Raw genomic sequence first — 14,092 nt, forward strand, 5'->3', positions numbered from 1 at the left:
CCTGCTTGGGATTCTCTCTCTCCCTCTCTCTCCCTCTGCCTCTTCCTCTCTCTCTCTCTCTCTCTCTCTCTCTTTCTCAAAATGAATAAATGAAAAAAACACACACCTCTGCTCTTTGGTTCACACTGTACAGACATGCCCTACCCACCTTGTAATAACACTCTGCTGATCACCTCTTTGCTTCTTGCTCCCACCAAATGAAGGAATTTCCTGTCTACATGGCTCCCACCATTACCCTTGAAGATCTCATTATGCAAGGGCATGACCTACCCAGTATCCCTACATCTCAGTTCCTTTACCTCCTGATTCCTGATTATCTCCATTCCTCCACAGCCACCCTTGGTTACACCCTGCACTTGCTACCGCCAAACATTCATCACCTCACAAATCACAGTTTCAAACATCCCATTTCTTATTCATGATCTCACCCCTCCAGCTTTCTCGCTTGGCCTTATTGAGCTTTTAGATCCATGGATCCTTGCGCCTTGGTTTTTTGGGGTGTTTTGTTTTGTTTTTGTTTGTACTTTTGCCCTCCCTTCCCCCATACCAGCTTAGATTCCTGGGCTCATCATTATAATTACCCTGTTGCAAATATGCTAGGTTTACTCAACCTCTTCTTTCATAGAATCTACTTATAGGCCCCCAGTCCTGGATGAACTTCACCATCCATCTCCCCTGTGTCGATGCCTGAGCAACTGAGTATTGTCACAAAAGTCAAAAAACCAATTCAGGTTAGTATCACAGTAAAATCTCAATTACAGATTTCAGTGGGTAGTCTACATGGCCCAGCAATCTTACTTTTGTTCTCTAGAAAGTTTGAGTTCCTGTTCTTCCCAACTACTATTTCTCTGACTCCCTCAGTCTCAGAAGATCACCTGTTGCAAACATTGTTGATTTGTCCTTATTTATGAAATCCTGGTTTTGTTTCAGTGACATAGAATCACATTTGGGCTAAGCCAGCAGTTTTTAGCCTGTTATGTGAACCTTCAGGGGAACACAAAGCCTTTCCGAGGGAAGATGAGCTTTGATCCTCAATTACCTTGTGTAAATTTCTCTGCACTGATCCACCTGAAAATGTCCTGTTGGTCCTCTATTCTTACCTCCCTCTGGCAATTCCTTCTTTGACTTTATAAAAGAAACTCATGGGGCGCCTGGGTGGCTCAGTTGGTTGAGCGTCTGACTTCGGCTCAGGTCATGATCTCACAGTTTGTGAGTTCGAGCCCTGTGTCAGGCTCTGTGCTGATGGCTCAGAATCTGGAGCCTGCTTTGGATTCTGTGTGTCCCTCTCTCTCCGCCCCTCCCCTGCTCATGCTCTGTCTCTCTCTCCCTGTCAAAAATAAAAATAAACTTTAAAAAATTTTTTAGGGGCGCCTGAGTGCCTCAGTCGGTTGAGCGTCTGGCTTCGGCTCAGGTCATGATCTCACAGTTTGTGAGTTCGAGCCCCACGTCGGGCTCTGTGCTGACAGCTCAGAGCCTGGAGCCTATTTCAGATTGTGTGTCTCCCTCTCTCTCTGCTCCTCCTCTGTTCGTGCTCTCTCTCTCTCTCTCTCTCTCTCTCTCTCTCTCAAAAATAAATAAACATTAAAAAATTTGAAAAAAGAAATAAAAAAGAAATTCATGCATTTCACTGTTTTAAAGTCTTACTTTGAGACATTGTGCAGTGCTGCAAGCTCTGATGCAGTAAGTCTGAAATGTTATCAGAGAAGCTTTCTTTAATTAAGGCACCATAAACTCATGATAGGAATTCATGTCCTTATAACATGTTTCCATTAGAAGTGATGCATAAGTTTAGAAATGGGGCATTTGACCCATATCAAAATATTCTGAATTGTGATATAGAGTGTGACAGTTGGAGGGATGACAATTTTCATTTAATAACGTATAAGAAATGTTGAAGGCGGTGTACCTTGTTCTATCTGTGGCAAGATTCCAGGATTTCTCTATCTTGGATTCATGTATTCAAGATTGTAAAAAGCATGCTGGCCAGTACCAATCTGCAGGAAAGCTAGTCTCTGAATCTTCACCATTCACAGTAGTGAAAAAGCATCAGATGAATACTTTCCTTTTATCTGTGTCTACAGATGGTCCTCAGTTGTATATTTTGTTGGATTTCAAGGAGGAAGAGGTGAAAAGTTCTATACTGACCTCTCACAGGTAAGCAATACAGCTTAGAGTAAAAGAAACATGAATCAGGGGCGCCTGGGTGGCGCAGTCGGTTAAGCGTCCGACTTCGGCCAGGTCACGATCTCGCGGTCCGTGGGTTCGAGCCCCGCGTCAGGCTCTGGGCTGATGGCTCGGAGCCTGGAGCCTGTTTCTGATTCTGTGTCTTCCTCTCTCTCTGCCCCTCCCCTGTTCATGCTCTGTCTCTCTCTGTCCCAAAAATAAATAAACGTTGGAAAAAAAAAAAAAAAAAAGAAACATGAATCAAAGTTAATGTTATATATCTGTCCAGACTAGTAGGAAAACATCTTCACTACTATTTACCCAAAGATTATTGAGTGTTGTAAATCCACATTCATTTTTTCCTTAAGTGAACATCTCCAACTGGCTGTCAGCATCAAACACTTACTTACTAGTTTATTTAGACCTACCATCGTTGCACATGTTTTGGACTATCCCAACAGAAACATGCAGTGGATTCTAGTATGCACTTCACACCTATTGCTACAACGTTGTACAACCCCGGAGAGCTCCATTCCTAGGCAGTCCTGTTGACAACAATCATTACTGATCCTTTGTAAGCCTGAATGTACAAGGGCCCATTATCTTCTGCTCCTCTTTCTCTCTTATTTTCTGTAAATTTGCACAAAACAGATTTAACTGTACTGTGGAAAGTAGAATTTCTATTTAGGTACAAGTTTAGGACAGTAAGTTCATTAAATGCAAATGAGGATGTAAAGCTATCTCCATCCTCTCAGATTAAGGTGTTCATTTCAAACAGTTCTAACTGCTCAGCCCTGGACTTTATGTGAAGGGAGAAAACTAAACCTTTATTTGTTGAAGCAGCTTTTGGTTGGGTATTCTGTCGTTTGCAACCAAAGCGTCCCAAACTGACTCGCCCTCTTAATTCATTTCTCACAGAGAATATTGCATTCATCAGACTGTGCCTCCCAACCATCAATCCCACAGAATTTCCTGGACCCCCACACACTCTTTCTCTCCTTTTCCCACAGTGGAAGAGACATCTTTCCTCTGAGTGAAGGCCATTCAGCCACATGTGGTTTGCCTGCCAACTGAGGACCTTGCCCTGGTAGTTACCCTCTCTGTTTTGCATCTTTAGCCTCTTACTCTGCACCCAAACTTTACAAACAGCATTCTTCTATGTTCCACCTCAAGCAAACAACAAACAAAAAATACCTCCCTTGATGACACCAGCTCCCCTGCCTGTATTCTTTGTATTGCTCTTCTTTCCAGCCAAGCCTCACAAGACTTACTGCACTCACCATCTCTGCTTCCTTTTCTTCTTGGACACCACCAATCTATAAAGGCAGCTCTTACAGTTGTGACAATTATGTCACTAAATCCAACAGATACTTCTCAGTCTTATATTTAACTTCTTAGCAGCATTCGACACTGTTGATTACCGACCAGTTCTTAAACCATTCTCATTTGTCTCCTATCAGACCACACCCTCCTGGCTTCCTGCACCCTGTGGCCATGGCATCTCAGACTCCCGTTCTGATTCCTCCTTCTCAAACTGCTTCTGAATATTGGCCCTCCTTGTGGCTCTCTCCCTGTCTTTCTCCTCTTCTTGTGCTCTGTTCTGTCAGCCCAGAATGATCTCATGTGTAGAGGCAGTTGACGTTCAAATGTGTATCTCCAGTCCGATCTTTTTGCTGAGCTCCACCTTTGCATAAGTGATTGCTAACTTGACTCTATTTGGGCAGCTCGCAGGCACCTCAGACTTATGATTTACAAAATCAGACTCTTAATCTTTACTCACTCAAATGTGCTTCCCCCTTTGGTATTGATGTAAACATCAATAAATGACATCTTCATTTCTGCAGATGGTCTTGCTAGAATACTGAGTGCATCATCTCTGACATAGCCCTAATCCTATCTCACCTCTTTCTTCTTCAACCCCAATTTCAATCCCAAATAAGCCATCATCAAGTCCTATCAATTTTACCTCTAAAATAACCCCTGTATCAATTCACTTCTAGTTGTTTCCACTTTAGCAACAATCTAAACCACCAAAGACTTTTACTATAGCTTCTTACCTGGTTTTCCTTAATCTTTTCTCTAATCTGTTCTTCACAAAAGAGCCAGGCAATGACTGAAGAGATAAAGTTAATCATGTCATTTCCCATTTTGAAATAGCCCTTCAATGGCTACCCGTTGTACTTGGATAAAACTCTGCTATGTTTGTTTCTTTTTTCTTTATTTTTTATTCAAGTATAACTAATATACAGTGTTATGTTAGTCTCAGGTGTGCAATATAATGATTCAGCAATCTTATACATTACTCAGTGCTCATCACCATAAATGTATTTATTTTTAGTATAGTTGACACACAATGTGACATTAGTTTCAGGTGTACAACATAGTGATTTGGCAAGTTTATACATTATGCTATGTTCACCACAAGTATAGCTACAATCTGTCCAGTTACATTGCTATTACAATATCACTGTATTCCTTATGGTATGCCTTTTATTCCTGTGACTTAGTGATTCCATAACTGGAAGCCTGTATCTCCCTTTCCTGTCACCCATTTTGCCCAACCTCCCACTCACCACCCCACTTTGGCAACCATCAGTTTGTTCTCTGTAAAAAAGTCTACTACCTTTGATGTTGCCTATAAAGCACTACCTAATTTATCTCCCTCCTACCATCCCAATCTCATCATATGTCTCTCCACTTGGCTCACTGTGACCCAACCACATTAGCCTCTGTCTCTGCTTGACAGAGTTCCTTGAGAGTGCCAAGTTCTTTGCTATTCAAGGCCTGCTCAGTGTATAATGCTCTTTTCCAGGCTTTGCCTTCTAGTCTAAATTTAAATGTCATTTCCTCAGAAAGTCTTTTCCTAATGCCACAATCCAAGTTTTACCCCTTTCACTACTCTCTCCACAATGTTTATCATCAGCTGGATTACTTTTCTTACATTTTTTGCTACTTTGAACTGTCCTCCTATGAACATTTTACATATGTATGAAGAGTTTCTCTAAGGCAGTGTTTTCAAACTGGGGGTCCCAATCTGCTGGTGGGTAGTAATAATATTTTTTTTTAAAAAAGAAGAAAGAAAAATAAATAGAAGAGAATAGAATAAAATACTAGACTACATTGCATGTAACAAGTAAACGTAAGCTTTGTTTCATTAAACTTTTATTGTGTGTCTGTGTGTGTGTGTGTGTGTGTGTGTGTGTTGGATTACAAGTTAAAATAGATTTATTATTGCAGGTCAAAGTAAAAAATGGTTAGAAAGCCACTATTCCAGGATATATTTTAGGAATGTATATCTTGGGTCACAGTGTCCAATTATAATTTTAAACACAAATTATAGGAAATCAGAAACTCCAGTGGCAGGAAAAAATTAGATAGACAGATAGATAGATAGATAGATAGATATTGCACTTTGCCCTTGGTTTACTCATGCTAGTTTCCATAAACTTTGTTCACATTAACAGTATCTTTTTTAAAAAAGGGACAAATTCTTAGAATAAAATATCTTACAGATATTATATAAGAGGTAAGTTATTTATGTAGATATCAGTGTTGTTTAAGCACACAGAGCAGTGACAGAAACCAGGAGGTTTGAAGTTTTAGCATGCATTCTCTTTCCATAACTTTCCACATCACCAATTTACATTATGGCTAGAAATAAATCCTTCATGTTTATTTAAACACTAAAAGTGCAGAACACGTTTATTTTATTGTGTAAAACCCTACTGGAAAAATCCTGGCTGCTTAGGATAGTAATCCCCAATCCATGGACAAAATACCACCTCCATGCGCTGTTTTCTATTCTCGGTCCCACTTGGTGCACTGCCGCCCTTTCACCCACCTTTGCCGCACAGCAGAGACCTGTAACTGTGCCAGGTTTACCAAGCCAGAGCAGAACAGCTGCCTCTGTGCAGCCCTCGAAGGGAACTGAAGGACAATCTACCCTGAAGGATCCACCCAGTGCCTGACTTCCCACTGTCTGGTGTCAGCCAGAAGACCCTTGTTAAAATCCAACTACTTTACATAGGAGGAAGTCACATTTTTAAACCATTAGTTTAAAAGCAGGACCAGGACCTTGAATGAATGGGATGGAAATAAGTGGGATCCTCCAGCTGGCTGGGGTAGGAAGCAGCAATGGAACCTTTAGTGAGGAAGCAGGCTGAGTCCCCCGGCTAGATGTGGAGAAGAAGGGCTGGAGACAAACCCTTCCTACTAGCAGTTTTGCTGTGCCTCTCAATACTATCCCTGTCACTGTGGGGATGTGTTGGGAGCGCTAAGAATCAGAGCAGGCATTTCAGTTCTGTTCTATTCAACCTCATTCACACGCTGCCTCCATTGTGAGGTTTCAGGCCTGGCCCCACGCTCGTGCTCAAACACAGTTTCCCAGAAGTCAGTATTGGGAATATAGAAACCAACCAAGTTTTGGATACCCGTCTGGTTTATATGTTGCCCTTTTATTTCTTTTGCAATTGTCTTTAGGACTGGCCTGACCCTTCTTTTAGCCAGCTTTGTTTTTTCAATCAGCTCCAAATAGATATTCCATTTGAGTGAAACCAGTACTGCCCTGTAGCCCAAGCCAGCAATGAAAAGAGGAATGTGAGATTTCAAAAGCAATAAAAGAAAACAAAACCAGACAGAGAGCAGGTCTGTTTCTTGGGACACATCAACCTTACACCACGTTGCCGGAGTCACTTTTTATTGAAGAAGACAAACAGATAAAATCCCTCCATAGCTGATGTAAGAAAGAAGTCTTTTGGTAAGAACAGAAATAAAGAGAACTCGGGTCCTGGCTGAGATTGCTGGGCCAAGATTCAGATGTGAAGGGGGAGTTGTGAATATTTCCCTTACCTCTGATGTATAAGACTTGACTTGATTTTGCTCCCAGGAGCCCATGGGCTCTGACTTTGGGAGCAGGCTGCAGAGAGGCAGAGTTCCTCATCTTCAGAGTCCACAACTTCTACTTCATCGCTTACTCACTCACTCCCAGGCCAGGTTTTGATTAAACTCATTAACAGTGGGGTGTAAATGACAAATGTAGCTCCTTGCTTGGTTTTGACCCTTCTCCTAACAGAAATTCACAATACACATTATCATATTGGAGTATTGAGAAGTCCCACAGAGACGGAACCTGTCTAACTTTGTTTTGTCCACAGTGTCCCAACTTATCTGACCATGGTCTTTTTTGTGCCCTCTGAATAACATCATTTTAGAGGGAACTAGCCTTGTGAGAAACGTGTTTCTTTAGGTTAAACAAATACCTCTGTCATTCTTTCAGCCAACAGTCACTGAGGCACAGTGTATGCTGGGCACCAGTGAGTAAAACAGGCACCGTTATGAAGCTTATATTCTTTAAACAATGAATGTCTTCCCCCACCTTACTAATATAATCACTCAGGTGAGGATGTGGCTGAGCCAATGACTGAAGATATCTGAAGGAAGATACTAACCAGATGAACAGGTAGGAAGTACAAGAAGAACAAGGTTCTAGGAACAGGGAACACAGGGACAAATATCTGGCATTAGGAGAAAGCATGGTGCCATTCAAGAAGCAGAGTGAGAGCTTTCCCCCTGTTGGAGGTGGAGGGGGTGGAGGCCAGATCTAGTGAGGAAGTTGGTTGGGAAAGGACTTGTTTTGGCCTGAGGGTCCTTCCCAGTGCCGCTAAAATCACACCACCTCTGTGCCACTCGGCACTTGCCAGGTTCCAGGCAGAGGCTCTATCAGGTAACTGCACAACAGGCATCAATGCCCTCGTTTTCCAGAGGAGGAAACAAAGGTCAGAGAAGCATGTGACCTTCCCAAGAACATACAGTCACTTGGGTCAGAGTCAGGATTTAAACTCAAGTCTGTCTGAGTCCAAAGCCTTGTGCTAATCTAACAACGCCCTGGAGACAGCTGCCTGTACCGTCATGCATAGCCTCTCCAGAGCACCTAGTTCCTAAATGCTTCTGTGCCCTGGGGAGGGCACAGCCTGAGGATATGACACACACATGTCACATTAAGTGTTAGAGAGCACTGGAGTGGGACACCAAAAGGCACCTTTCAGGACTCAGAGTATCATTGTGAGTGCCAAAAGTGGACACAATTTTCCATTTAATGCTTTAAAGTAGGCTGTACACCCAAGCTCAGAAAGGAAGACCAGGGTGCCCTTCGGAGGTCTTGATGCTCCCGTGGCTCTGACCCTGAAAAGTGGCAGTGGCCTTTAAATGCCCCAGGAGCAGAAGCCTTGTGTCATCTCACGGACCTCCATGCCAGTGCTGCAGACCCCAGACCCCCTCTGGGAAGCCCCAGAGCCCTTAGAGAAAGTTTTTGGTGATGTGAATATGCCTGAGGAGATTCATGGCTGCCAAAAAGTGCTTGAGGTTGGATGGTGAGGCCAGGAGGAGTTGGTTTTAGGATTTTTAGACTTAAAGCTTTATCTGATAAGTAAAACCATGTCCTCAAAAATCCCTAGGTCTGATCTACTTCCTCTCTGGACTTTCTTAAATGTACAGTGGCAGACAGGTCCAGAACCCCATGTTCCTGACATCCTCTATATCATGTAATCGTGTGTGTGCATGCACGTGCTTGGGGGTGTGCACACATACACTATGCCTTCCAACTGAGTACATTGTGCCTTGTACCAGCTATAACCCTAAAGGCAGTTAAATTCCAGGAATCCTAGGGCTCCTTAAATCTAATAATGGTCCCAGTTGGAGATATCCCAATGAAATGTCATCTTTGAGGCTAGCCTTCAGGATGCTCCCTTGGGCTAGCCATGTGAATACCCACTGGCTTCCATAGGGAGATAGTGGGAGACTCTAAAGGTGCAGCTAACTCCTGTAGATCCTACTGCCCTTCAGAACCTTGCCACCCAAAGAGGGACCTCTTTGTAGGGCACAGTCTTTCACAACAAATAGATCTGAATTTGATTCATGGTCTTGCTATGTGATCCTGGGCAAGACATTCAGCCTCAGTTTCTACATCTTAAAATGGATCTAATACCTTCCTGCTGGGACTGTTGCAATGATTAAATGAGCACATATAAATCAGCTCACAAAATCCTGGATACATGGTAAGTCCTTAATAAATGGTGGTAATTATTTCCTCAGTGACTACCAAGCAGAAGAAATCAAGGGCCCCAGATGAGTAGGCAGAAGGGTCTAGCAAAGAAAGTCTGCAGCTGTGTAATCTCTGGCTCTGGTGACCCTACCTCTACCCACTCTAACCTCCAGTTAGCCCTAAGGGTTCCTGAATGGGCTGACAGGTGGTCTGGGTTATCAGCCATCTCCCTGAGCCAGGGTGTGTCTTCAGAATTGAGGCCATGAGGGGTAGTAGATCAGGAATTATCTTCACAATAGTTCTGCCTTCATGATATTAAAAATAATTTACGCTCCCTGCATCTCACTTTTCTCATTTGTAAAATGAGAATAATGATGACACCTCTCCCACAGTGCATTTGTGCAGATTAATGAGACAATGTAAAAAGGTGCTTTAGGGTATAGTTATGTTTTATGATGGAGACAGAGAAGTAATTGTTCATAAATTTGGCCTCTGCTGGGAAACTTCCAGTAACAATGAGTTACAGAAAGGATCATATTATTGATCAGTTATAGCTGTTTGAAGTTTTCCCTTTACATTAAAGCAGATGCCTGGTCTTCGTCTCAACCCTGACACATGGATTTCATAGCACAAGTCCCAGATTAAATCAGAATCTCTGAGGATAGGAGCTGGGCTTATATATTTACAGGCCCACAGGTGACTGCAGGACAGGCAAGACTGCTCACCACTGACCTAAGGATCAAGAATGACCTGGAGTTGGGGCAGAATTCTCTGGGGCTATTGATATGATCAAGTTCTATGGATGGCAAGGACAGAACCCTACCCAGTCTGACTCAAACTCTACCCTTGGATAGGAATTTGTCTGGAACAAGAAACAATATATTAGGAAAGTCTCCAAGAGACTTATACCTTCTAGATTTATCCAACTTAACATCCAAAATGACCAAATCTCAATGTATTCCTCTAGTTGTCTCCCCTAGGTATCTCTGAAGCGTCTCAGTGGGAGCAAGAAAAATGGCCACAGCAAGGTTGGCTGAAGGGGTGGAGAGACTGAACACTGTCAGGCTTAAGGGCTGTCAAACAGTGTACTTGGAACAAAGTGCAAAGTGAGTGAGGAGACTTCTCTACCGAACCCTACTTAACTGGTGCCTGTAAATACTTGGACTAAAACGGACACATTCTAAGGCATGAAGAAACTTTAGCCACTATTAGTTTGTAGGTACATAAGAGATTCAGCTCACAGGTCAAGAAAGTGTTTCACCATATGATGTCTTTTGTATGGTAAGCTATTTAAAGTATAGAATACAAGCAATACAATTATAAGGAAAATTTTCTGACTTTTATTATAGCATTTTGCCCCATGCTCTTCGACATATTTATACACTTTTTAATGTTGTCATTTCATATAAAAATTTTGTTATGCCGCCAAGCAGATTAGGAGCGCCTTGAGGGAAGGGATTCTATCCTATGCAACCAATGTGGAATTCTGGGTGTTTGGTAAGTGCTCATCAAATACTTCATGGAACATTGAATATTGTGGACCTTGTACTTCATGCTTCTAACTCCAGGTCCAAGATAGGGCTGGCTTCTGTGGAAAGTACCACCCCTGTACCTTATGTCAGACTATGACAAAATATCCCTGGGAAGCCCCCAGAAGTTTGTCTGGTTGCTTTCTGTTGTTGCCATCACTTGAGTGACATGTGGGTCTCCAGAGAGAGAGTTTGCCTTCTCCTTTTCTCACAGAGCAACATGCTCACTGTTGGCTGAAGGATACGTATGTTTTATGGAGGGCAGATTAAGTTACACATAGGCATTGTCTTCACTACTCACAGCACCAGGCACTGCTTTGGGACAACAAGCAGTCTCCTGACTGCCACCACGGGTGGGGTCCTTCGTAGCTCAAAGCTTTGACTCCCAACCTGTCCTAATAATCTGTCTTGCTTGTGCCATTTGGTGTTGAGATCCCTGATTTCTGAAGGCATAAAGTAACTTTTGCCCAGGATTTGACTTTCTCTCCTTCTAACCACTAGAGCCCACACCAGCCAATCTCCTGAAGCGCTATTGTGTCAGGCTTGAAATGGAGGCTCAATATTATTTGCTGCTTCAGCATGTTATAAAGTCCAGAGGCTCCCCGGTGGCCTAACTGCAAGTTCCCATCCCTTGTCTCTTCATGCGGATGTCTCTTAGCCAAACAGCCCTCCTCATCATGGGGACCAGGCACACCACCTGTTTATCATTCATCGTGTGTAGGATTCAGTTCCCTGTCAGCCCACAGAATTACTCAAACAAGCCAATCACATCCTTCTTGGGAGCCAGGGGGCACCTCACTGTCTTGATACTACAAAGTTTGCTTCCCACAGCCCCCACTTGTTCACCCTGACCTCAAGTGCAACCCTCATGTGACTCTGTGTGGCATGGAGTGTCCTCCTCCCCCAAGCTAAGTATATATGACCAATAAACTGCTGTTGATCTCGTCTCTTCAGTGTCAGGTGTCACAGCCATGCCCATAATCCCAGGGCGGGAATCCTCCCCTTACTGATGGGGTGAAGTGGAGGCGATTAAAACAGCTATGCCCACCCCGTTCCTGAAGTGAATCCTCTGGCTATTAGTTCTTGTGCCTGTTTCTCAGAACTCTAAAGATGCACCTGTTCCCTGTGGAGTTTTGGATTCTTCTGCTGCCCTTCTGGAGGGCTCTCTGCTGCATTTCCCCAGACTTTCCCACCTTCGGTTCTTCACACTGAGCCAGTTACTGGCTCTTGCAATACCAACAACAACATGGAAAGGATTCAGGAGCCACTTCTTCCAGTCAATAACAAGTAATTATTAAATATCTCACTGTCTTTGTCTGGCAGCATTAATGTTCTCCAAATCTTCTTCAGTATTTTCCTACATCCATCCCACCATGCTGAGGGCATACACATATAGTCTGGGGATAAAGGGAGTTTCTGCTATGGAGACTCAAATGTCAGATAGTTATACAATAGTATACCTTAAAAAAAAATAAAACTCCACTACTCTGAATAAGAAGCCACTTCATTTTTTCACTTTCTAACAACATGGAAACTCACCAAAGTAAGGTCATGGTAGAATGCACTATTAACTAACCTATCTACTTCTAACTACAGTTTGTACAGTAGGCTTTCACATGCCCTTAGGAGTCAGAAGGGAAAAAGAACACCCCTCCTGTGTTACCTCTACTGAATATTGGGGGATTCCTCCCCTATTTTAGGATGTAGATCTCCCTTCTGCAACTTTACGGCAGTCTGACCAGTTCACCTGAAGATTTAAAAATTAGATTTATTTGCATTAGCCAGAAGATATAGGTGAATATTTACCTAACTCCTGATTAGGGAAGGCCTAAGTTTAAAAGCAAAGTAAGAAATCCCAATGAGAAAAGGTGGTAGATGTAACTTTTTCTAAAATTATAAATTCCTAAGTGAAGTGAAAGGTCAAATTGGGGAAAAGATAAAACAGATTTGGCTGTCAATGTGTTCATGGTCTTACCACTAAAAGTAGTACTCACAAAAAAGACAGATATATATACCCCAATAGAAATATTCTTACAGGAAAAGCATCAAAAGGTATGATTAAGGAGTTAACAAAAGAAAAATACAAACCACCAATAGTTCTATCCAAAAGATCCATCATCTCCAGCAAACAAATAACTACAAATTAAAGTTAAGACGAAGATACTAATTTTTGCCTATCAAACCGGCAGTGAGTGGGCTCTCCCACCTTGTGAGTCTTGGAAGGCATGGCTCATCCCTTCCTATGAGAGGTACACACACCAGCTACTCTCATTCCCAGCCTCTAGGCTTGGGCACTCAGATGTAATGACCCAAGATTGTGCATCTGTTGCTTGTCATGCCTAGAAACTGGAAGAGAGCAGAACTCTTTCTGGCTGCCACAGCAACATCCAGTTTCCGGGAGCTGCCGAGGTAGTGATGCCAGCATGGTGTCTGATGTCCAGGCCCAGGGCCAGTAGTGGCAGCAAGTGCAGGCTCCCATTCTGCCTCAGTGGCAGTAGCAGAGGAATCCTTGCTGCACTGGGTCAGTAGTGAGCCATTGGCTGGGGCTCCGGCTGCCCAGCCTTCCTCCATTGCTGCCCATTACCTAAGCCTTAGGTTCTAACTTTCCTGACAAATCTGTGGGCTGCCCAACACCTTGTAATCAAATCTTACAGTAGTGTCTGTTGTTTGACTGATACAGTGTTATATACAGAAAGCTTTCCAACCTTATCATTTCACTTTCAGGACGTATCTTAGGTAAATAACTAGATGTGCACATTTAAGTAAAGGATTTCCTTCTATGCCCCGTTGAGAGGAGCAAAAACATGGAAACAATCTGAATACAATCTCTCTACAATAGGGAAAATATGTGTGGAATATGATATAGTGATTAAAAATTGTGTTCTTAAAGAATATTAACAGATGTATAAATACTCATAATACTAAGTTTAAAAAACAAAATGTTCAGTAAAAGTCCAGTTTTTCACAAATAACCACAATGTTAATGGCTTCTTTCTTTTGGATATAAGATTATTGGTTAAGTTTTCTTTTCTTTGTATGTATTGGGTAACTTCTTTTTTTTAATTTATATTTCATTATTTTTTTTATTTTAGAGAGAGAGCAGGGCAGTAGAGCAGAGGGGGAGAGAGAATCTTAAGCAGGTTCCACGCTCAGCATGGATGCAGTGGGGCCAGATCCCATGATTCTGGGATCATGACCTGAGCTGAAATCAAGAGTTGTATGCTCAACTGACTGAGCTACCCAGGCACTCCTGTATTGGGTAACTTCTAATCCTCTATAATGAACATGTATTGTTTTGCTGATATCCAAAAAAGCGAACAAAAGCTAAATAAGGAAACAAAATAGATTTACCTGAAATTAT

General features: G+C 42.5%; 1 long non-coding RNA gene across 2 annotated transcripts; it reads left to right on the forward strand.

Annotated features, from left to right (window-relative positions):
- The first annotated feature begins 247 nt into the window (after positions 1 to 247).
- LOC121031853 (uncharacterized) lies at positions 248 to 11,678 on the forward strand. Of its 2 annotated transcripts, XR_005790935.1 has the most exons (4): positions 248 to 731; positions 2,082 to 2,154; positions 7,559 to 7,621; positions 10,183 to 11,678. It is a non-coding gene; the product is annotated as an uncharacterized LOC121031853 (long non-coding RNA). The 2 variants fall into 2 exon arrangements; XR_005790936.1 differs by lacking the exon at positions 7,559 to 7,621.
- The last annotated feature ends 2,414 nt before the right edge of the window (positions 11,679 to 14,092 follow it).

The sequence above is a fragment of the Herpailurus yagouaroundi genome, unplaced genomic scaffold (genome assembly GCF_014898765.1).
Source record: "Herpailurus yagouaroundi ecotype Mexico unplaced genomic scaffold, PumYag 141, whole genome shotgun sequence".
In the NCBI taxonomy this organism is placed as follows: Eukaryota; Metazoa; Chordata; class Mammalia; order Carnivora; family Felidae; genus Herpailurus; species Herpailurus yagouaroundi.